The 25,816-nt window shown below is 36.3% G+C and overlaps 1 protein-coding gene across 3 annotated transcripts in view; it reads right to left on the bottom strand.

Moving 5' to 3' along the window:
- SLIT2 (slit guidance ligand 2) overlaps nucleotides 1–25,816 on the bottom strand; it is a gene marked incomplete at both ends in the record, with an annotated part of 381,466 nt that overhangs the window by 195,170 nt on the left and 160,480 nt on the right. The window lies entirely within an intron of this gene.

The raw sequence follows: 25,816 nt of genomic DNA, 5'->3' as shown, positions 1-25,816 counted from the left end.
GCAAAAAAGCAAAGAAAATAGCAACTCATGCAAAACATTCAACTCAGGATGAAGAGGGAAAAGGGATCTTCTTAGATTTATGATTTTCAATGTTTGTTCAAGATATAATTACTATTTGCACTGCTCTTAAAACTTTACTTAAGTGTTACCCCAATAGACAGACCTATTAATATGGTTAGGCTCTAAGAATTCAGATTTACAAGTAGTCCAGAGCATAAAGATAATCTGATGAAGGCATTCACTTTATAAATAACACCAACAAAAACACCAAGAACAAGAATGAAGCGGCTTCCGTCGGAGCTCAGGGAGAGGACTGGCGGGGTGAACACAGCCTGAAGGGGTTAGTGCACCACGGCTAGCCAGGAGGGAGTCCGGGAAAAAGTCTGGAGCTGCCGAAGAGGCAAGAGACTTTTTCTTCCCTCTTTGTTTCCTGGTGCACGAGGAGAGGGCATTAAGAGCACTGCTTAAAGGAGCTCCAGGGACAGGCGCGAGCCGTGGCTAACAGCACGGACCCCAGAGACGGGCATGAGACGCTAAGGCTGCTGCTGCCACCACCAAGAAACCTGTGTGCGAGCACAGGTCACTGTCCACACCTCCCTTCCGGGAGCCTGTGCAGCCCGCCACTGCCAGGGTCCCGGGATCCAGGGACAACTTCCCCGGGAGAACGCACGGCGCGCCTCAGGCTGGTGCACTGTCACGCTGGCCTCTGCTGCCGCAGGCCCGCCCTGCACTCCGTACCTCTCCCTCCCCAAGACCTGAGTGAGATGGAGCCCCTGAATCAGCGGCTACTTTAACCCCGTCCTGTCTGAGCGAAGAACAGACACACTCCTGTGACCTACACGCAGAGGCGGGGCCAAATCCAAAGCTGAACCCCGGGAGCTGTGCGAGCAAACAAGAGAAAGGGAAGTCTCTCCCAGCAGCCTCAGGAGCAGCGGATTAAATCTCCACAATCAACTTGATGTATCCTGCATCTGTGGAATACCTGAATAGATAATGAATCATCCCAAATTGAGGAGGTGGACTTTGAGAGCAAGATTTATTATTTTTTCCCCTTTTCCGCTTATTGTGAGTGTGTATGTGTATGCTTCTGTGTGAGATTCTGTCTGTATAGCTTTGCTTTCACCATTTGTCCTAGGGTTCTATCCATCCTTTTTTTTTTTTTTTTTTTGCGGTAGGTGGGACTCTCACTGTTGTGGCCTCACGCTGTGGAGCACAGGCTCCGGACACGCAGGCCCAGCGGCCATGGCTAACGGGCCCAGCCGCTTCACGGCACGTGGGATCCTCCTGGACCGGGGCAAGAACCCACGTCCCCTGCACCAGCAGGTGGACTCTGAACCACTGCGCCACCAGGGAAGCCCTTTTTTTTATTTTTTAAAAAATTTTATTTTAATAATTATTTTTTTATTTTAATTATTTTATTTTACCTTTATTTTATTTTATTTTCTCCTCTTTCTTTCTACTTTTTCTCCCTTTTATTCTGAGCTGTGTGGATGAAAGGCTCTTGGTGCTGCAGCCAGGAGTCAGTGCTGTGCCTCTGAGGTGGGTGAGCCAACTTCAGGACACTGGCCCACAAGGGACCTCCCAGCTCCATGTAATATCAAATGGGGAAAATCTCCCAGAGATCTCCATCTCAACACCAACACCCAGCTTCACTCAACGACCAGCAAGCTACAGTGCTGGACACCCTATGCCAAACAACTAGCAAGACACGAACACAACCCCACCCATTAGCAGAGAGGCTGCCTAAAATCATAATAAGTCAACAGACACCCCAAAACACACCACCCGATGTGGACCTGCCCATCAGAAAGACAAGATCCAGCCTCATCCACCAGAACACAGGCACTTCCACCAGGAAGCCTACACAACCCACTGAACCAACTTTAGCCACTGGGGACAGACACCAAAAACAATGGGAACAACGAACCTGCAGCCTGCAAAAAGGAAACCCCAAACAAAGTAAGATAAGCAAAATGAGAAGACAGAAAAACACACAGCAGATAAAGGAGCAAGACAAAAACCCAGCAGACCTAACAAATGAAGAGGAAATAGGCAGTCTACCTGAAAAAGAATTCAGAATAATGATAGTAAAGACGTTCCAAAATCTTGGAAATACAATAGAGAAAATGCAAGAAAATTTTAACAAGGACCTAGAAGAACTAAAGATGAAACAAGCAACGATGAAGAACAAAATAAATGAAATTAAAAATACTCTAGAAGGGATCAATAGCAGAATAACTGAAGCAGAAGAACGGATAAGTGTCCTGGAAGATAAAGTAGTGGAAATAACTACTGCAGAGCAGAATAACGAGAAAAGAATGAAAAGAAGTGAGGACAGTCTCAGAGACCTCTGGGACAACATTAAATGCACAAACATTCGAATTATATGGGTTCCAGAAGAAGAAGAGAAGAAGAAAGGGACTGAGAAAATATTTGAAGAGATTATAGTTGAAAACTTCCCTAATATGGGAAAGGAAATAGTTAATCAAGTCCAGGAAGCACAGAGAGTCCCATACAGGACAAATCCAAGAGAAACATGCCAAGACACATATTAATCAAACTATTAAAACTTAAATACAAAGAAAAAATATTAAAAGCAGCAAGGGATAAACAACAAATAACACATAAGGGAATCCCCATAAGGTTAGCAGCTGATCTTTCAGCAGAAACTCGGCAAGCCAGAAGCGACGGCAGGACATATTTAAAGTGATGAAGGAGAAAACCTACAACCAAGACTACTCTACCCAGCAAGGATCTCATTCAGATTCGATGGATAAATTAAAACCTTCACAGACAAGCAAAAGCTAAGAGAGTTCAGCACCACCAAACCAGCTTTACAACAAATGCTAAAGGATCTTCTCTAGGCAAGAAACACAAGAGAAGGAAAAGACCTATAATAACAAACCCAAAACAATTAAGAAAATGGGAGTAGGAACATGCATATCGATAATTACCTTAAATGTAAATGGATTAAATGCTCCCACCAAAAGACACAGACTGGCTGAATGGATACAAAAACAAGACCCATACATATGCTGTCTACAAGAGACCCATTCAGACCTAGAGACACATACACACTGAAAGTGAGGGGATGAAAAAAGATATTCCATGCAAATGGAAACCAAAAGAAAGCTGGAGTAGCAATTCTCATATCAGATAAAATAGACTTTAAAATAAAGACTATTAGAAGAGACAAAGAAGGACACTACATAATGATCAAGGAATCGATCCAGGAAGAAGATATAACAATTGTAAATATTTATACACCCAACATAGGAGCACCTCGATACATAAGGCAAATACTAACAGCCATAAAAGGGGAAATCTACAGTAACACATTCATAGTAGAGGACTTTAACACCTCACTTTCACCAATGGACAGATCATCCAAAATGAAAATAAATAAGGAAACACAAGCTTTAAATGATACATTAAACAAGATGGACTTAATTGATATTTATAGGACATTCCATCCAAAAACAACAGAATACACATTTTTCTCAAGTGCTCATGGAACATTCTCCAGGATAGATCATATCTTGGATCACAAATCAAGCCTTGGTAAATTTAAGAAAATTGAAATTGTATCAAGTATCTTTTCCAACCTCAATGCTATGAGACTAGATATCAATTACAGGAAAAGATCTGTAAAAAATACAACACATGGAGCCTAAAAAATACATTACTTAATAACGAAGTGATCAGTGAAGTAATCAAAGAGGAAATCAAAAAATACCTAGAAACAAATGACAATGGAGACACGATGACCCAAAACCTATGGGATGCAGCAAAAGCAGTTCTAAGAGGGAAGTTTATAGCAATACAATCCTACCTTAAAGAACAGGAAACATCTCGAATAAACAACCTAACCTTGCACCTAAAGCAATTAGAGAAAGAAGAACAAAAAAACCCCAAAGTTAGCAGAAGGAAATTATAAAGATCAGATCAGAAATAAATGAAAAAGAAATGAAGGAAACGATCACAAAGATCAATAAAACTAAAAGCTGGTTCTTTGAGAAGATAAACAAAATTGATAAACCATTAGCCAGCCTCATCAAGAAAAAAAAGGAGAAGACTCAAATCAATAGAATTAGAAATGAGAAAGGAGAAGTAACAATTGACAGTGCAGACATACAAAAGATCATGAGAGATTACTACAAGCAACTCTATGCCAACAAAACAGACAACCTGGAAGAAATGGACAAATTCTTAGAAATGTACAACCTGGCAAGACTGAATCAGGAAGAAATAGAAAATATGAACAGACAAATCACAAGCACTGATATTGAAAGTGTGATTAAAAATCTTCCAACAAACAAAAGCCCAGGACCAGATGGCTTCACAGGTGAATTCTTTCAAACATTTAGAGAAGAGCTAACACCTATCCTTCTCAAACTCTTCCAAAATATAGCAGAGGGAGGAACACTCCCAAACTCATTCTATGAGACCACCATCAACTTGATACCAAAACCACACAAGGATGTCACAAAGAAAGAAAACTACAGGCCAATATCACTGATGAATATAGATGCAAAAATCCTCAACAAAATACTAGCAAACAGAATCCCACAGCACATTAAAAGGATCATACACCATGATCAAGTGGGGTTTATTTCAGGAATGCAAGGATTCTTCAATATACGCAAATCAATCAATGTGATACACCATATTAACAAACTGAAGGAGAAAAACCATATGGTCATCTCAATAGATGCAGAGAAAGCTTTCGACAAAATTCAACACCCATTTATGATAAAAACCCTCCAGAAAGTAGGCATAGAGGGAACTTTCCTCAACATAATAAAGGCGATAAATGACAAACCCACAGCCAACATTGTCCTCAATGGTGAAAAGCTGAAACCATTTCCACTGAGATCAGGAACAAGACAAGGTTGCCCACTCTCACCACTCTTATTCAACATAGTTTTGGAAGTTTTAGCCACAGCAATCAGAGAAAAAAAAAAAAATAAAAGGAATCCAAATCGGAAAAGAAGAAGTAAAGCTGTCACTGTTTGCAGATGACATGATACTATACATAGAGAATCCTAAAGATGCTACCAGAAAACTACTAGAGTTAATCAATGAATTTGATAAAGTAGCAGGATACAAAATTAATGCACAGAAATCTTTGGCATTCCTATACACTAATGATGAAAAATCTTACAGTGAAATCAAGAAAACACTCCCATTTATCATTGCAACAAAAAGAATAAAATATCTAGGAATAAACCTACCTAAGGAGACAAAAGACCTGTATGCAGAAAATTATAAGACACTGATGAAAGAAATTAAAGATGATACAAATAGATGGAGAGATATACCTTGTTCTTGGATTGGAAGAATCCACATTGTGAAAATAAATATACTACCCAAAGCAATCTACAGATTTAATGCAATCCCTATCAAACTACCACTGGCATTTTTCACAGAACTAGAACAAAAAATTTCACAATTTGTATGGAAACACAAAAGACCCCTAATAGCCAAAGCAATCTTGAGAACGAAAAACAGAGCTGGAGTAATCAGGCTACCTGACTTCAGACTATACTACAAAGCTACAGTAATCAAGACAGTATGGTACTGGCACAAAAACAGAAATATAGATCAATGGAACAGGATAGAAAGGCCAGAGATAAACCCATGCACATATGGTCACCTTATTTTTGATAAAGGAGACAAGAATATACAATGGAGAAATGACAGTATCTTCAAAAAGTTGTGCTGGGAAAACTGGACAGGTAAATGTAAAAGTATGAGATTAGATCACTCCCTAACACCATACACAAAATTAAGCTCAAAATGGAATAAAGACCTAAATATAAGGCCAGAAACTATCAAACTCTTAGAGGAAAATATAGGCAGAACACTCTATGGTATAAATCACAGCAAGATCCATTTTGACCCACCTCCTAGAGAAATGGAAATAAAAAAAAAATAAACAAATGGGACCTAATGAAACTTCAAAGCTTCTGCACAGCAAAGGAAACCATAAACAAGACCAAAAGACAACCCTTAGAATGGCAGAAAATATTTTCAAATAAAGCAAGTGACAAAGGATTAATCTCCAAAATTTACAAGCAGCTCATGCAGCTCAATAAAAAAAAAATAAACAACCCAATCCAAAAATGGGCAGAAAACCTAAATAGACATTTCTCCAAAGAAGAAATACAGACTTCCAAGAAACACATGAAAGAATGCTCAACATCATTAATCACTAGAGAAGTGCAAATCAAAGCTACAATGATATCATCTCACACCAGTCTGAATGGCCATCATCAAAAAATCTAGAAACAATAAATGCTGGAGAGGGTGTGGAGAAAAAGGAATACTCTTGCACTGCTGGTGGGAATGTGAATTGGTGCAGCCACTATGGAGAACAGTATGGAGGTTCCTTAAAAAACTACAAATAGAACTACCATATGACCCAGCAATCCCACTACTGGGCATATACCTTGAGAAAACCATAATTCAAAAAGAGTCATGTACTAAAATGTTCATTGCAGCTCTATTTACAATAGCCCGGAGATGGAAACAACCTAAGTGTCCATCATCGGATGAATGGATAAAGAAGATGTGGCACATATATACAATGGAATATTACTCAGCCATAAAAAGAAACGAAATTGAGCTATTTGTAGTGAGGTGGATGGACCTAGAGTCTGTCATACAGAGTGAATCAAGTCAGAAAGAGAAAGACAAATACCATATGCTAACACATATATATGGAATTTAAGGGGAAAAAATGTCAAGAAGAACCTAGGGGTAAGACAGGAATAAAGACACAGACCTACTAGAGAATGGACTTGAGGATATGGGGAGGGGGAAGGGTAAGCTGTGACAAAGTGAGAGACGGGCATGGACATATATACACTGCCAAATGTAAAAGAGATAGCCAGTGGGAAGCAGCCGCATAGCACAGGGAGATCAGCTCGGTGCTTTATGACCACCTAGAAGGGTGGGATATGGACGGTGGGAGGGAGGGAGATGCAAGAGAGAAGAGATATGGGAACATATGTATATGTATAACTGATTCACTTTGTTATAAAGCGGAAACTAACACACCATTGTAAAGCAATTATACTCCAATAAAGATGTAGAAGAAAAAAAGAACAATATAATTACTTTAGTGACTATACTATAAAAAAAAAAGAGAAAAAAGAATGAAGCTATTTATGGAGCAATTACCATGAATCAAATATAGAACCAACAAAAACCTACTGTATAGCACAGGGAACTCTGGTCAATATCTTGTAATAACCTAAACGGGAAAAGAGCTTGAAAAAGAATAGATACATGTATTTGTATAACTGAATAACTTTGCTCTACACCTGAAACTAACACAACATTTTTAATCAACTATACTTCAATATAAAGTAAAAATTAAAACAAAACAAACAAAAAACTTTACCATGATTCAGGTACTATGTTACAGCAGTACTTAGATTATTCTATGAAAACTTCACAAACATTCCGTGAAGTAAAACTTTTATTTACCCCATTGTACAGATGAGGAAACTGAGGCCCTGGGAGTTTAAGATTTGTTTGTAGTCAAATAAAGTTAAATATATAATCTGATATATTATCCAGTAAGGAGTTGGGCAGTAATACTAGTAAATAAATGGCCTTCACATATTTATAGGGTCATATTTTGTCAATGCTAAGTATTTACTTATTTTATGATTTATGATTGCCTGGTAAGTCTCATGGAGTAGCCACTAGATGGAAGCCATGCAGCGTGGTTAGAGGTCAGAATCAGAGCTCAGGTTTAGAATGTGCTGGTGAGATCTGCTAAGTGCCAAAGATGGACAGTAAATCAAGAAGTTTCACGGTAATTGTCTTTTATCACAGTTTTCTTGACCATCATTTCATAACTTCCCAAAAATGCCCTACTGAAATTCATAAATATATACATTAAAAATGACAACTATCTACAGATACGAAGCTTTTTCTTTTTCTTTCCTTAAAAGCTATTCAGAAATTTCTTTCTTCTTGAAATTCAGATTCATCAGAACAGTTAGAAGAGCCAACGTATTTATTAAAGTAGTTATCTAATACAAGGACTCCAGCTAAGCAACAAACAAACAAACAAACAAAAAACCCCTGAAAATTCATAGTTAACTTGAGAAATTCAGTGACTTTTCCAAATCTTATTTAATGCTGTCTCACCTTCAAGCCAAAAAAACCTTAAACTTGAAATGTTGAGAATTATTTTGGCTGATTAAAAATGAGGTACTCTCATTAGGTTACAACTTCTGACAGTTGTTTACAAATGTAACTGTAAAATAACTTGGCTGTCCTCCCTTCCTTCCTTCCTCCCTTCCTTCCTCCCTCCCTTCCTCCCTTCCTTCCTTCCTTCTTTCCTTCCTTCCTTCCTTCCTTCCCTCCCTCCCTCCGTCCCTCCCTTCTTTCTCTTGCTCTCTGTCTTTCTTTCTTTGTCTTTCTTTCTTTATGCATTTGCTCATTGATCCCTATTCACTACTTCATCCTAACCGCAAGGGGACAAAAATTACTTTCAAAACCTCTTGTAACTTTCCCAACCACATGCAAGCCTATATATTTAATAAACTTGGCTCAGTTATGCCTTTGTGGCTATCTATGTATGCACATAGTGTAACATATTGAATCATTATTTAATATAGCTTTATCCTTCCTACCTAACATTAGAAGGCCTCTCTTGCCAGCACCTGGCAGTGCACCCAGGCATGCAGGGCATTCAGCTTTGGAGTCAGAGGAGCCTCTACTGGAATGGTAGTTCTGCTACTTACTCTTTTGTATTTTACTTCCCCTTCCTCCTTCCCTCTCTCCCTCCCTCTCTTCCTTTCTCCTTTCTTCCTTCATTTTTTGGGTAACCTTCTTATCCTCTACATCTTAGTTTCCAATTCTGTAATCTATGACCCTTCGTTCACAGTGTTCTACAAGGATGAAATTAGGCAATGTTTGTAAAACACTTGACACCTAGGATGTGTTCAGTAAATGATGGACATTATTTTTAGACAAACTTGAAGGACCACAAGGGCAAACATAGTGCCTGATGTAGTAACTGGCATACTAAGTGCTCCATCAATATTTGTTGAATGAATTAATGAATAAAAGACTGGTCATTTGGAGAGAGGAATATACGAGAGCTTCCAGAAGCACAGTGTGGTTCCCAAAGGCCACTCAGAACTACATATCTGCCTTAACCCTATGGGGCCAAGTTAGAATTCAGGTTAGTCATCTGCCCACAGTTTTTGCAGCACATGGACAGAGAAACCCTCACCAAAGCCTGTTGCTAAACCGACATGAATGGGATGGGGAGAAGTGGGGTTTTGTCTTGGGTAATTATTTAGGGAGATGGTGCAATGAATTGTGAGCCTGGTGGAGAAAGATGGGCAGTAATGACTTGGACATTAGAGGCAGTGGTTATTGCTTATTGTTGGAATGATCTGTTCAAAGTGCCTGGGCTGGCTCTATTTTATTCAAAGGATCCATACAGACCCTTAACAGAACCTCCATGAGCCATGTTTATGTGTTATATTGAGTTACTTTAAAGCTTTGGAGTTTACCAGGACTAAAAATTTTAAAAAGCAGAGACACAGCCCAGAGGAAGTCCCTGAAAGCTTGTACTTATTCTAAGATGGAGAAAACTGTGTGAGGTCATAAAACATAATCAATCTCCTGCTTTTAGTACTTAACTTCAATACAGGTAGTATAGTAATGCAACTGCATGTATACATTGGTGGTATATATACATATATGTGTGTATATACACGCATGTATATAAAAATATGTATCTTATATTTATACACACATACACAAACACACACAACAAATCTTGTTTAATCCTTATCCTTACAGTAACACTGCCAGGTAGGGCCATCTTTCTCATTTTGAAGACAGGAAAACTGAGCCTCGAGAGGTTATGTTAACTGCTTTAGGTTATACAGGTAGAAAGGAGAAGAGCTGGGGTTGGTGACCAGTGACTTAGGATCTGGAATCACTATCCCCCATCCCTTTCTCATAGGAACAACTGAAGCCCATGGGAATTTCCAGTTTCTCTGAGTAACTCGCCAAAATATATCCAGATAGTAATAATTAGCAAGAGTAGGAAGTAAATAATATACGTAAATAGGTACAAATAGTGAGTTAATAACTAACTGGGAAGGTACTGAAATCCACTGATGTTTATTTGACACCAGTCCTTTTCTTTAACCACTATGCTCTATCGTCTCAAAGTCACAGAGAATTTACCAGATCACAGATTAAAATGTCATTATGGATTACCCAGACAACCTAACAATCATTAAAATACCGTTCCTAGGGCTTCCCTGGTGGCGCAGTGGTTGAGAATCTGCCTGCCAATGCAGGGGACACGGGTTTGAGCCCTGGTCTGGGAAGATCCCACATGCTGCGGAGCATCTGGGCCCGTGAGCCATAATTACTGAGCCTGCGTGTCTGGAGCCTGTGCTCTGCAACAACAGAGGCTGCGATAGTGAGAGGCCCGTGCACCGCGATGAAGAGTGGCCCGTGCTTGCCACAACTACAGAAAGCCCACGTACAGAAACAAAGACCCAACACAGACATAAATAAATAAATAAGTAAATAAAATTTTTTTTAAAAAATACCGTTCCTAGAGAAAAATGTGTTCCCAATTTTACATAGGCAACTTGCACATAAATCTTTAAGACACAAATGTGGGAATTGCTTTTTAGTTACTAGCAAAGTTAGATTGGATATTACTCTGGGAATTGAGAGCATGGAAAACCAAATATAAATTCTGGTAGCTGTTAGAGATTCATAGATTTGTACATCTAGAAGCCTCCTTTAGCCTAGGTAATGCACACAGGTAGAAGTCCAGCTGTCTAGATATACAGTGTTACTTTTAGTGACCCTCATATTCTTGCCCCACTCATGGATATAGTATGTGCAGAAAATGGGCAAGAATGTGAGGGGTTAACAGAAATCCTCGTGAAAGGTTTCAGAATTTTTAAGAGGAGAGAGAGATTAAATATGCATATGTGTCTGTGTTTGTATTCACATTCTTTATAAAAATAATTTCAATAGTTTAAATTTAAAATTACAAAAATCATTAGATACAAAAAGTTATATATACACGGTGGGAGTTCTTATGACATTTATTGGTTTCAACAGTTGACTTATTTTCTAGATATTGTAGGAGTATTTGTTTTCTAAGGCAACTGCAAGTGTTACTATATCTCACTATTTACAGATGCTTTGAAATTGCAAGTGTTTCATGACACTTCCTTATCAAGATGGAGCAACACTGAGTCTCAATGGTGCCATCTACTGGGAAGCTACTGAACTGTGAAAATAGACATAGTACCCTTGTATGCATTTAATGGAAACAGAAAGTAATCTGATATTCTTTTAATGAAGAAATGCCATGAGTTAGTATTTTTTTTAATTTTGGGGGGCATTAATGGGTATAGTTAGTGTCCTGGGAAGCAGAAAGTTCCCACCACAGTTCTCTCACACTTGTTTTCTCCCTTTTAATTTGATGTAATTCCTGTGTGTGTATGTGTATGTGTGTGTGTGTGTGTGTGTGTGTGTGAGAGAGAGAGAGAGAGAGAGGGAGAGAGAGAGAGAGGAGAGAGAGCCAGAAACAAGAGAAAGTGACTTCTCAATTAATATTTAATTGCTAATGTTTAATAGTGAATAAATTAACAATTAAACACAAATTTCAGTATGTGACAAGTTAGAGGAGTTGTTCTTAAGGCTAATATGCAGTTACTTCTCCCAGGAATTTCACTGGTATTTAAAAAGTCTTTGATGTCCTCGTTTGTGCAACAGATAATATCAGGTTTGAGTCAGTGAAATCACCCTCAAGCTTTCACTACTGCTTGTCAAAGGATCATCTGACTCTTGTATTGAAAGGAAACTAAATATTCAGTATATCCCATGGCAGATCTAATTGTTACCCTGAACCTATAACTAGACTTTTGGAATGAAAATGACACCAATATGCTGCATTATCAAATTTTCAGCAAAACATAACAGAGAAAAATATTTTGTTACACGAATATATCCATAAGGTGGCAGATAACAAGTCTTAACTAACCATGTGTGTTTTACATACATTGTAAATTTACAACAATACATCTTGATTCCTTGTCTCAGTTTCCATCATCACTTGGAACTTTTTTGGACCACTTTATCTACCATGTGTGACTTCAGAGAATTACATCTAATAACAACCCAAGGGATAAAATATGCTGCTAAGTCAGATAAAAGATGTTTAAATTGTTATTTACTTAGTTTTAATGTGTAGATTCTTCTATTCGTATATAATTCAATAGATATTTATTGTCAAACTCTCATATGATCAGAATATTGAGTTAAGACAGAAAATGTCTCTGTCCCTCCCAGTCATATATTCTAGTGTAGAAGACAGCCAGCAAACACTTAAGATCATTTCATATAGTGAAAAGTGCTGGAAACTTAACAAGGTGAAGGATAAAGAGTTAATATGTCTAGGGCTGGAGGTTGAAGGAAGGTATGTGTTCTTTTTTTAAAAATTTTTATTGTTTTTTTTTTTTTTTTTTTTTGTGGCTGCATTGGGTCTTCATTGCTGTGTGTGGGCTTTCTCTAGCTGCGGCGAGTGGGGGCTACTCTTCATTGTGGTGCACGGGCTTCTCATTGTTGTGGCTTCTCTTGTGGAGCATGGGCTCTAGGCACACAGGCTTCAGTAGTTGTGGCTCACGGGATCAGTAGCTGTGGCTCACGGGCTCTAGAGAGCAGGTTCAGTAGTTGTGGTGCACAGGCTTAGTTGGTCCGTGGCATGTGGGATCTTCTCGGACCAGGGCTCGAACCCGGGTCCCCCGCATTGGCAGGTGGATTCTTAACCACTGCACCACCAGGGAAGTCCATGTGTTCTTAGAACAAGTGAATCTAAGGCCACTAGAAGAGTAGTTTTTGTGCAGGCCAAAGGGATAAGAAGGCCGCTCTGTAAAAAGCTGGAGCAACAAGAGTCAAAATAGAAGGAAAAGCACATACAGTCTTGAAGTGGGAGTGAGCTGGGCAGGAAAGAAGACAGCTCTCATGTTATTAACAGAGGATGAGAGTGGTAGGAAATAAGTTAGAAGAGGAAGCGGGAGCCTAGCTCCAAAGCAGGAGGACAAAGATATAAATAGATCAACAAATAAGAACATAGTGAGTAGGTATGAAGGGAATTAGGATGAGTCCAGCAATGCAACAGGATCTCATAAATGTCATCTTTTTTTAATCTCCACATTCACCACTTGTGGTGGATATTACTATCTTGATTCCAAAGCCAAGGCAGTGAAGGACGAGATGAAGTAATTTGTTCAAGGTTCACTGATCAGTATAAAGGAAAGCCCAGATTTGAACCCAAGGCTTCATTCTGTTTCCACTTGCTCATGTAGCTATATTCAAACTTATCACACTTGAGTGAAGAAAAGATTCTATAAAAGCTTAATGATAGGCAGGAGGAAGCTTCTGTGGCTGCAGGAACATTGAAGGCAAGTCAGATACATTTAAGATCAGACTTAACTTGTTTAACTGAACAAAGAAAGTTTTCCAAACAAGTCTTATGTAAACCAAATGAAGAGCTGAATGGAAAACATACTGAGCGGAAATCATATTTTTCTAATTGTTTTCAGAATAATTTGCTCATTCTAAAATTTCTCAGTTGCTTTAACGCTTGTGTTCAACTCAATTAACGGGATTTATAGTCTTTTAAAACACATGCCAGAATAAGCATTATTAAAACAAATAACACATTAATATTAATTTTAACTTTAAAAGTTAAATGGGGAAGGGAGGTGATATGATTTTTTTCTCCATTTGTAGATATTTTCAAAAAACATTTTCCTCAGTATCTAGAATCATTATGTAAGAGAAAGTATTATACACTGAATTGTGCAACCCTCCATTCATATGTTGAAGCTCTAACTCTCATTTGACTATATTTGGTGATAAGGCCTTTAAGGAAGTAACTGAAGTTAAATGAAGTCATAGGGTGTGGCCCTAATCCTATAGGACTGTTTTTTTATGAGAAGTGTCTTCCATGAGAGAGATGTCTCTCTCTCTCTCTCCCCTGCCCCCCATGGATGCATAGAGGAAAGGCTATATGAGGATACAGTGAGAAGGTGGCTGTCTGCAAGTCAAGGAGAGAGACCTTATAAGAAACCAACCGCTGCTGACATCGTTATCCTGGACTTCCAGCCTCCAGAACAGTGAGAAAGTAAGTTTGTGTTTTTTCAGCCACCCCAGTCTGTGGTATTCTGTTATGGTAGCCTTGGCAGACTAATACAGAGAAATGACAACAATACATTCAAGACTTACATTTTTAATACATAAACCATCATGTTTCTTTCTTTTCTAATGATTTAGAAATATAAAGTGAGAACTCAGAGAACACATGCCTAAACAACAGGTCCTGGATAGAATAAAAAGTTGACTGATTTTAATACTATATCTTCCTTAACTGAGTGTCTACTATGTTTCTATAATGGAAAAAAAGAATTGAATAAGTAAGACCACTGGTGACAAAGTATAATCAACCCTTCTTGAACTTAATTTCAACTATCTTTGATATATACAAATATAACAAAAGATAGTGTTGAGTAAAGTGGTTAATCTCTTTGAGTTTCAGTTTGCTCATCTGTAAAATGGAAATAAAGAATCATTCTACATATGAACTACAGAGGTTCAAAATTTCCATACTTCATGGGAAGAGTGCATGGACCCTGCTCTCCACCAAGAGGTAGGGACAGCTGTAACTATAATAAAGTTAACTTGGGACTTTCAGATAAATAGGCTTAAATTGCTTTAGAGATTTTAACCTATTCTTAAAGCTTCTATAATTATATTATGTAAATTATTAAATGTGGTAATATTTGAAAAAGACTAAAGCTTAGTAAGTGATCAAAAAATGATACCTGCTACTATTATAATAGCTGAAACACTCCTAGAATCAAATACTTCTTCCAGTCAGTTGCACTTCCTAGCACTTTAAATATTTACAGACTTTTCATGTGCTCAAATGAGATATCTCGTTCTCTCACAGCATACTTGTAGACATTCCTTCCCTGAAAGTATCCAAACTTTATTTTATCTTTATTATCATAATTACACAAAATATGAGAATACTTAAATAGAATGTTACGTCTCATCTAGGTCATCAAGAAGAGATTCTTCAGATGCCATAAATATGTTAGTTGTTCAAAGACAAAAACATCTAGTCAAAATTAATCAGTCTCTGCAACCTGTGGAATACCACTAATGTACTAAAATCTGCATTAAGGGATTACAATAGGTAGAGGAGAGAAAAAGAGGGGGCAGAAAGAATATTTAAAGAAATAATGGCTGATAATTCCAAAATTTTATGAAAACATGATACACACACAAGAAGCTCCAACAAACTCCAGGTGAGATAAAATCAAAGAGGTCCAAAATACATGGGAAAAAAAGAAACAGACAAAATTGAAGGGAGAAAGACAATTCATAAATAATAGTTGAAGACTTCAATACCTAATTTTCAATTATGGATAGAAAACTTAAACAGAAGATCAGTAAAGAAATAAAGACTCAACAACACTATAAACTGACTAGATATTACAGACATGTATGGAATATTCCACCTAGCTATATAGTAGAGTACACATTCATTTTATATGCACCTGGAACATTCTCCAGGATAGACTATATGTTACTCCTTAAAACACGTCTCAGTACATTTAAAAGCATTGAAATCATACATAAGTATGTTCTCTTACCAAAAAAGAATGAGATTAGAAATCAATAACAAAAGAAAATTTGGGAAATTCCCAAATATGTGTTAATTAAACAACATACTCCTAAATAGCAATGGCTCAAAGGAAAAATACTAAGGGGAATTACAAAATATTTTAGGGTGAATGGAAATGAAATAACAACACAGTAAAGAAAATTTATTTGATGCAACTAAAGCAGCACTTAGAAGGAAATAAATAAATGAGAAAAATATCCCATGTTCATGGATTGGAAGATACTCTCCAAATTGACCTATAGTTTCAAAACAATTGCTATTGAAATACTAGCTGGATTTTTTTGTTTGTTTTGCAGCAATCGATAAGCTGCTACTAAAACTCATACATAAATTCAAGGGACGCAGAATTATAAAAAAAAAATCTTGAAAATAAAGAACAAAATTGGAGGACTCACACTTCCCAATTTCAAAACTTACTACCAAACTACAGTAATCACTGTGTATTATCGACATAGGCATAGACATAGATCAGAGGAGCATAAATAATTGTATAGAAATAAGCCCTTACATTCATTGTCAATTGGTTTTCAACAAGCTCTCAAGACAATTAAAAACTATAGTCTTTTCAACCAATGTTGCCAGGACAACTGAATATCCACATGCAAGAGAATGAAACTGCACCTCTACCTCAAACCATATACATAAAAAAAATTAGCTCAAATGAAGTCAGACCTGAATGTAAGACCTAAAACTAAAGAAATCCTAGAATAAAAGACTTTGTGACCTTGCATTAGGCAGTGTGCTTTAGATATGACACCAAAAGCACAACTGACAAAAGCTAAACAAACTGGACTTCGACAGTATTAAAAATGTGTCATGCTTCAAAAGACACCTTCAAAAATGTGAAAAGGCAACTTATGGAATGGGAGAACATATTTGCTAATCAAATATCTAATAAGGAGCTTGTAGCAAGAGTATATAAAGAACTCTTACAACTCAGCAATTAAAAGACAAATAACCCACTTTAAAAGCTAAACATAGAGTTACCATATGACCCAGCAATTTCACTCTTGAGTATACAACCAAGAGAATTGAAAACATATCTCCACATAAAATTTGTTCATAAATCTTCATAGCAAGGTTATTAAAAAATAGCTAAAAACTGGAAACAATTCAAATGCCCATTAACTAAAAAATAAATAAATGTGGTAAGTACATATAATGGAATATTATTTGGACACAAAAAGGAATAAGTACTGATACATGCTACAACATGGCTAAACATTGAACATCATGCTCAGTGAAAGAAGGCAGACACAAAAGGCCACACTTTGTATGATTCCATTTATATGAAATGTCCAGAACACGCAAATTCACATGCAGAAAGTAGATTAGCAGTTGCTAGGGGCAAACACAATTAAGGTGAGGGAAGCAAGAATGGGGAGTGAGTGGTAATGGGTCCAAGGTTTCTTTTTGGGGTGATAAAACTGTTCTAAAGTTAGATAGTGGTGATGACTGCACAACTCTAAGAATAAAGCAAAAAACACTGAATTGTATGCATTAAAAGCATGAATTTTACATTATGTGAATTCTGTCTCTAAAAAAGCATTTATTTAAAAAAAAAATCATTTGTAATAAAGCAACTTACCAGATCTCGTCTGTGAAATAAAATGATTCTTGCAAGCCAAAAAGTATTTGTTTATTTACTCTTATAGTTTACAGCATAAATGTAAAAGATTTCATCATGGCATGGGAAAGAATTAATTTGGATTTTCTTTCATATTAAGTTAATAGCTCTGATACAAGCTGAGGCTAATAATAACAATAATATGCAGGGAAATACTGTTAAAAGTTTTTCTCTATATAAAATGATTAATTTATATTAAATTACATCTAATGGGCTAAGAGCATAAATTAATCCTATATTAATTGTGTTTTATTCAGCCGTAGAAAAAATCTAACGTACAGTAGAAGACTCAAAGTGAGTAAATTTGTTTTGCATAAACTTTTTTAAACATAAAATGTGCATTTATTAATTTTTATTAACCAAGGAATCTAAGTTGAATAATGATCACCTTTGAAGAGTTAAATATAAATGAATATATATGCATATATAAATACATACGTGTGTGTATACAAATATTTTACCATGAGAAAAATAATTGAACCTGAGTCAAAATAACTCTGAAAATATTATCTTCCCAAGCTCACATCCAAAATAATATAAAATGAGAGATCATTAATGACGGCTTTTCATAACTCTCATTTTGAAGTAGGGTAGCTCTGCCCTCTCATGCTCTCCTCTTTGGCTCTGCCCTACCTTCCCAACTTTCTTGCACAAATTTACAAGTCCACATATTAAAGAACTTTCTAATTCTTTGTCTCAACACTATATACAAAAACCAAACAGCTTAAAACACAGTGGCTCAAACAACCCTGCAGTGGCTCAAACAACCCTACGGTGGCTCAAACAACCCTACATTGGCATTTTCCCATCTTTGCCCTTTCCCCTGAAAGGACCTACCATGTGCCAGATGCTTTGAAGTCAGGTGTCGTGTAAAGGCCATGGTTTTTGGAGTAAGATCCATCTGGGTTCATATGCAAGACCTACCACAAACTAATAGGTAAATGACCTAAAATAATTTATTCTACCATGCTGCACTTAAGTTTCTTGGACTATAAAATGGGTATAAGCATTCTTACTTCCTGGTAAGACGCTGAGATGATGTAATGCACCAAGATTCTAGAGAATCAGATCCATGGGATCCTAGGAATTACATACAAACATGTATGAGCACAGGTGCATTTGAAAGGTGGGAATGGAAGAGGGTCAACATATTTCATCTGATTTTTCCAATGCGACACAGACCAAATTTAAGAAGCCCCAGGAGCTCAAAGTTTAAAAGTGGATATTCTTTCTTCATTAGGTATTGTGTAGGACACAAAAAACTATATAAGAAAACTGTCACTTAGAACAATGCCATGAGCTACAGTGACACAAGTTGTTTCTTCCCCATGTTTCTGTGGTTCTACCAGGTAGATTGCATCATCATGTCCCCTAGGCTTCTCAGACTAAGGCTCACTTACTATTGACTCAATGAGTATAAATTAAGTTCCAGAGTCAGAAGTTGGGTTTCCACACTGAATGAAATAGGAATGGCCTTGCTCCTAAAGGAATTTATAATCTGGTAGGAGTAGAAAGATGGTAAAAGTCAAGTGCAATATCATGAACAAAAGGGAGGTTGGCTGAGCACAGAGCAGGGTCAGCAAACTGAAATTTTACCCTGTAGGGGAAAAGGGAATCAGGGTCAGCTTTGGGGCAAAGTGATGCTTAAGCTACGATATGAGCATAAACAGTAGAGAAGGGAGCTGGTCTCACACATTCTGCCCTAGAATAAAAAACTGGATGTATAAAAGTCCTGAAGTTCAAACAGAGGAAGTAATACAAAATTGAGGCCTGAAAAGGGTTTCTGTCATGCATGAGCTTGGAGTTGGGGATTACATTCTCCTGGTGGATTTACTCTATTTTTGTATATTTCTTTTTATTACATTATAGTGTAGTAACTTGTTTCTATCCAACTTATTTCTCCTATAATTTGTCTGTGAGCCCCTTGAGCTAGGTGCCATGTCATATGAATACTGCATCCCAAGCTAATCACTGAGATTGAAAAGCTGTTTAACAAGCCTTTGTTGAACAAATGAGTTTTAAAAAAAACGCTAACATCACAGACTGTTTTGATGCAGGTGGAGATAAGGAACAATTGCTGATCACCACCATTCTCAGATTTCCTCTGCTTTTCTTTATCTGTAGCCCCATCTCAGCATCTGTCTGAAAAGACTTGTCCATCATAAGCACTGCCAATCAAAGTGCTTTGTTTTGCTTTTGCTTCTGACCACAGAACAGGCCTTTCACAGTGCAGTAGATATAATCTTTGGTGTTTGGCTCTTCTCCACTATGCTAATTTTCCATTAGATATGGAGGAGCTTGAACTTTGCAAAGAAATATTTAGTTTTTCCCAGCTATGTCCATATACAGAACTCAGTCAAAAGCTCGAGAATAAGGAGCACCTCATATTCTGCTGAAATCATGCTCATTGAGCTTTGCTCAAATAAGGTGGACAAACAGAAGTTTCACGTGACATCACTTGGCCTTCTGAAGATACTTTCATGCTTCTGCCAACTGAGAGTCCTAATGTTTTGCTGGCTTGTTTGGGACTAAGCTGTTGAGACTGTGAAGTCAAGTTCTCCACTACTGCCTGCCAACTAGGAATGCTGAATTAGAATAGTTGAGGGGATGGCAGGGCCAGTGAAAGGGTAGACATTATTTGGTTAAAACTGAAAAGAAATAACAAGAGGCAGACATTTCTAGATAGTTTTTAGTCCAGTTTTGTTATTCACAACTTGAAAAACATATTTTGACCCAGATTACACTACTGGCGATTTTGTTACCATGTTTAAGTATGTATGTCCATTGATTTTTTTCCATACCGGTCCCTTCATTTGTTTTCCCTAAAGACAAAACTCTAACCTAAAATAACTATTAAAGGGGAAGAGCAGGCACTGGGGAATTAAATTTCAGTATCTGGAAGACAGTCTAACAGCCTGTGCTTAAAAATCTTTTCTCATCACAAAACAAGCTGCTAGCATTTTTGTAATACGTTGCATCCCTTTGAAAATCTCAGGGCAGCAATCCTATATGTTTAGAGACAGCGGCATCCTGGGAATATGAGCAGTGCACATGTGGACCAAAGTTAGACTGCACAAAAGTCTAACTTTAAAGGTAATAAGATTTGGCTGATTTGAAAGGAGAGGAGATGTTCCTAGTGTAATTATCAATGTAGCTTTTTTGTAATAAGTTGCTTACAGATTCAGCATTGAATTTTTTAGCAATATAACATATATAACTAAAAGTGCACAAGTCCTAAGAACACAGCTTGATGAAGTTTAACAAAATAAACACACCCATGTAAGAACAGCAAGGAAACAAAACACTACCAGTAAATCCCTTCCCCATGACTCAGAATTCTCATTTAGTTCCCCAAAGGAAAGCACAATTCTGATTCTTACTATAGCAGATTAGTTTTGTCTATTTTTAGACTTATTTATAAATAAGATTTATGGACAAGAAATCATGCAGTCTGGACCTTATTCACCTGGCATTTTTTTCTCAACATTATGTTTGTAAGAGTCTATGTTGTTGCATGTAGCCATAGTTTATTTTCATCGCATACTGTATTCATACCCAAAGTTTGAATATTCTCCAATTTATTTTTTATGTCCCATTGTTGATGAAAATTTAGGTTGTTTCCACTGGAGGTTTTAATAATATTGCTGTTATGAATATTCTGGAACACATCTTTTAAAGCACAAATCTACATATTTCTGTTGAGCATCTACCTAGAAGTGGAATCATTAGACCATAAGGAATGAGTAAGTAATTGTTGTACCATAAGGAATGAGTAAGTTCAGTTTTAGAGGATATTACAAAACAGTTTTCTAAACAGGTTATGCCAATTTACACCCCAAATGGCAATTTTTGAGAGTTTCAGTAGGTCTATAGTCCTTGTCAGCCCTCGGTGTTATCAGTTTTTTGGCTTTTGTTTCTAATGGTTGTATTAATGGGTAAGTAATGGTGTCTTACTGTGGCTTTAATTAGCATTGTCCTAATAAATAATGATGTTGAACATCTTTTAATGTGTTTATTGTCCATTTGCATATTCTCATTTTGAAGCGCCTGTCCAAGACTTTTGTCCCCCTTTCTTTTTTTAAATTTTTATTTTCTATTGAAGTATAGTTGATTAACAATGTTGTGTTAGTTTCAGGTGTACAGCAAAGTGATTCAGTTATACATATACATGTATATATTCTTTTTCCCATTTAGGTTATTAAAGAATTTTGAGCAGAGGTCCCTGTGCTATACAGTAGGTCCTTGTTGGTTTTCTATTTAAAATATAGCAGTGTGTACATGTCAATCCCAGCCTCCCAATCTATCCCTCCCTCCACCCTTCCCCCCTGGTAACCATAAAGTCGTTCTCTAAGTCTGTGAGTCTGTTTCTGTTTTGTAAGTAAGTTCACTTGTATTATTTTTTTTTTTTAGATTCCGCATATAAGCGATAATAATATGATATTTGTCTGAATCTCTTTCATTTGTTTTCTTGGGCTATCTGCTCTTTCTTATTGATTTATAGAAGTTTAAAATATAATTTGTATAAGAATCCTTTTGTGGTTACATTTACATATATTACAAATACTCCTCTATTCTTATTTATGAAGTGGTGTCGCTGATAAAAGTTTTTAAAATTTTAATAGAGTTTAAATTCTCATTCTTTTCATTTAAGGTTTGTGCTTTATGTGTCTCATTTTTTTAAAATGTGCCTAACCAAAGATTTTGAGCATATTCTATGACATTTTCAAGAAATATTATTGTTGGGAATTTCCTATTTCAATCTTCAATCTACCTGAAATTAATGTCTGTGTATATCTGAGATAAGATGCAGTTGTTTTTCTTTGTAAATCCAGTTAACCTAGGACTATTTATTGAAAAGACTCATTTCCTTACGGTAAGTGAAGAAAGACTACACTATCACACAAGGGCTGAGTCAATCCAGAAGCGACACACATCACATGCTATTGTCCAGATCTAGTCACATGGTCCAACTAGCCGCAAGAGCACCAAGAACAGAAAATGAAGTATCTGAATATTATTGTTGTTGTAATATTTGCCAAGATAATCACACTTCTATCATATGAAAACGTACTTTCTGAATTATTTTACTATTCATGCACTGGAGAGAGTAAACAATAACATATTCCGTTATAACAGAGAGCCCAAATGGAGACCAATTTTTAAGAATCAACTAAAGGCAGGAATTAACTTGCTAAATTGTTGTTTTCCAAATGGAAATCACATGGAAAGTTTGATTACGGCCACCACGTATTACTTAGTACATCAATACCATCTTCCATTTGTGCTGAATTTAGTAACAGTAGTCTCAATGTTTTCTTGTTGATAATCACAGATTAATTAAAAAAGAGTGAAGAAAGCCCACACAGACAGATAGACAAGTACAATGAAAATAATATGCCAGGCATGCTGCTTTGCATTCCCACACATGGGAACAATCATGGGGGAGAAAAACCCTCCAACACTACCATAAATTACTGTGATTGCAAAATAAAAGTACATACATCATTAACAATGATGTCTCTATCTTACTCATATTTCTTAGTATAGTACAAAATAACTAACTCCCATAATGAAAATTTTATATTTTCACCTTTTTCCTAGACCAGAACTTTCTGAGAGTTCTAAAAAATGATTAAGATGATTCCCTTACTTCAGCAGTTCCCCATAAATCTGTTTCAAAGGGAAGCAGAACATTCTTAGTAGTGGAAGGAAACTTCCTTATTTTCTTAAACTCCTAGGACACAGACTTGGAGTAATAATACTTTATTTAGAGCAATGATACTGTATTACTTTATTAGTAATAAAGTAATTATTACTTTATTAGTAATAATTACTTTATTACTAAGTACTTGAATTTATACGTATATATGTGTGTATAATATATATATACTACCTATTACATATATCTTATGTATATAAAATAATAGTATATATACAAATATATATAATTCGATTTATTATGTGTTACAACTATCTACACAAGTAGATTAATTACACCTTCCTTAGGAGTAGGAACAATGACTTATTTTTGTTTCATTTTTGAATATTCATCATATCTGGCAAAGAACATGAGGAACTCAGTCCATGAAGTGACTCCCCCAGTCCCCTCCCCTTACCTGTACAATTCAGACATCAGGGAACCGTATACAAACAAGCTCTTCTTCTTAAGGGTTATAAGGCATATTTTTTTTAAATCTTTGCAAGTTTTTCACAGTATTTTATTAAGATGAATTTTTAAATTCTATTTCTAGTCATCCAGACTCATAGAATGTTACAAATTAATGTTCAAAATTTTGAGAGACTATATATATATAGTAATGGCTTAGGGATAATAAGGATCTATTATCTAAATATAGATTTTAAGTTCTTCTGAGCCTCTCCCACATTTGGCTGTAATTTTATAACTACAGAGAAATGTGCTGTTTTGTTTAAAAGTATAGGGCAGAGACGGATTTATAATGATTCTAAGTTTTATGGACAACACTTCCTCTTGTCCATTCACTCATTAAATAATGCATTTATGAATTCTTTATTGCACACATGACTGGCACCAGGTTTGTGCTGGATTATCAAGAAATATATAAAATAACTGCTAACACCCACTGAGCAATTCTTATGTGGTAGGCAGTCTGCCAAGAGCTCTTCGAAGAGCTCGCCTTGTATTAACTCTCACCATCCCTATTAAGTTAACCTTATGCGATTCAGGGAATTCAGTTGTTTGCCCAGGGTCACAAAGCTAGTGAGCAACAGAGCAGTGACTGGGATCAAGGCTGTCTTGTTCTAGAGCCAGAGTATCTCTAATCATTACATTATTCTGCCTCTACTCTCAGGATAAGCAGTTATTAAACTGGCGTTCTAGAAAACATCTGAGGTTTTAATTTAGAGGATATTTAAATCACATCTTAGGAAATTTCCTTATTACACTTAAGAGTTTGATAAGGTACAGTAGAAACTAGTCCTCAATTCTAAAAGAAAAAGATGTAAAATATATTATCTGACTTTGTTCTTCATGATGTTTAGGTCTCATAAACTCTGTTTTTGCCTGAGAGTGGATACAGCATTAAATAATGATGCAACTGACAAATTGTGAAGGTTTTAAAACTTAAGGATACACTGTTCAAGCCCACATTTGGACACTGTTATGGACCAACAATATTTATTGGAGAAAAATTAAAGTTTGTGTGGTCCAAAGAATAAATCTTCTAAACTTCACAACTGTGTGTTTTTTTTTTTTTTTTTTAAAGAACATCATTGACTTGTCTTCAACTTCTGCATTGGATGACTAACACTTACCAAAATGGCAAACAGCTCTAGCACTGCAAATTAAAATTTCACATAAGCTTTGTACCTGCAAAACACCCTGACTTTGAGAAGGCTCTGTGAATCAAACGCTTTGCTAACAGCACCTATCTGTATCAAAACCACAGCACTCTCTTACCTAATAAAGTCCTTCTTTCTTTGCTAATTAAGACAGTACCAAAGAAATAAATAGATAAATAAAGTTACTTATTCAGTCAAGAGTACTGAATGTTCCCAGTAGGCAGTCTTTTCACAATTCAATTTCCCCAGTGGGACTAGAAGAGGAAATGAAACAACAAATTGTACTCCTGATGAACTAAGCAGAAGCCGCTATTCTAAAGGGAGTCCTGCTAGGCCAATTAGCTCATCATGTTAACAGAGGAGCAATCCAGAAACCAATGCCCCAACAGCAAAGGTTCAAAAACGCAAAGCTCAATGGCCTCTTGGAACACTGTCTCCAGTGGACACTCCTGGGAATTGTTGAGTGGTTTGCCAATGGTATTTTAATATATGATACAAAGCAAAGATTCATGTTAAGTCAAAATAGGAGCATTATTACATCATTGCATATCTACATTAATATACTTAACCATTTATACATATTTTTCATTAAGTGGCACTTACTTGTATTTCCTGAGTCAACTTAAGCAAAAATGGCACAGAATAGCAATATTTTAAATTACTGTGGTTTCCCCAGTTTTCCAGGTGTATATTGTTTAACTCCCAAAGATAAAATATAGCTAGCCTTCAATTTAACAAGTTCACCTATCTAAAAAATGTATATGTGTACAAAAGCATATTTTAGAATTAAATGGAATTTAGTGTGAACAATTATTAAATACATCATTATAATTAAAATAACATAGATGCATCTCTTAAGAAATTTGGGAATTTTATATGAATGGTTTTGTAATATCAATATCATCTTACATTTATAGACTACAGCTTATAGAGTACTTCTACTTGTATTACCTTTTTCAGTATCTCAATATTTTGTTGTTTTAAAACTAAAAAAAAGGACCTCTAAGTCAAATCCTTCACCACTTTATGTTCTCTTACAATTTTTCCACATGTAAATCTTTATTTAAAAAACATACTAACATCTTTTCATGCAGGCGTTT

This window comes from Leucopleurus acutus (genome assembly GCF_964270905.1).
Source record: "Leucopleurus acutus genome assembly, chromosome: 4".
Taxonomy (NCBI): Eukaryota; Metazoa; Chordata; class Mammalia; order Artiodactyla; family Delphinidae; genus Leucopleurus; species Leucopleurus acutus.
This window is presented reverse-complemented; position numbering and strand designations above follow the sequence as displayed.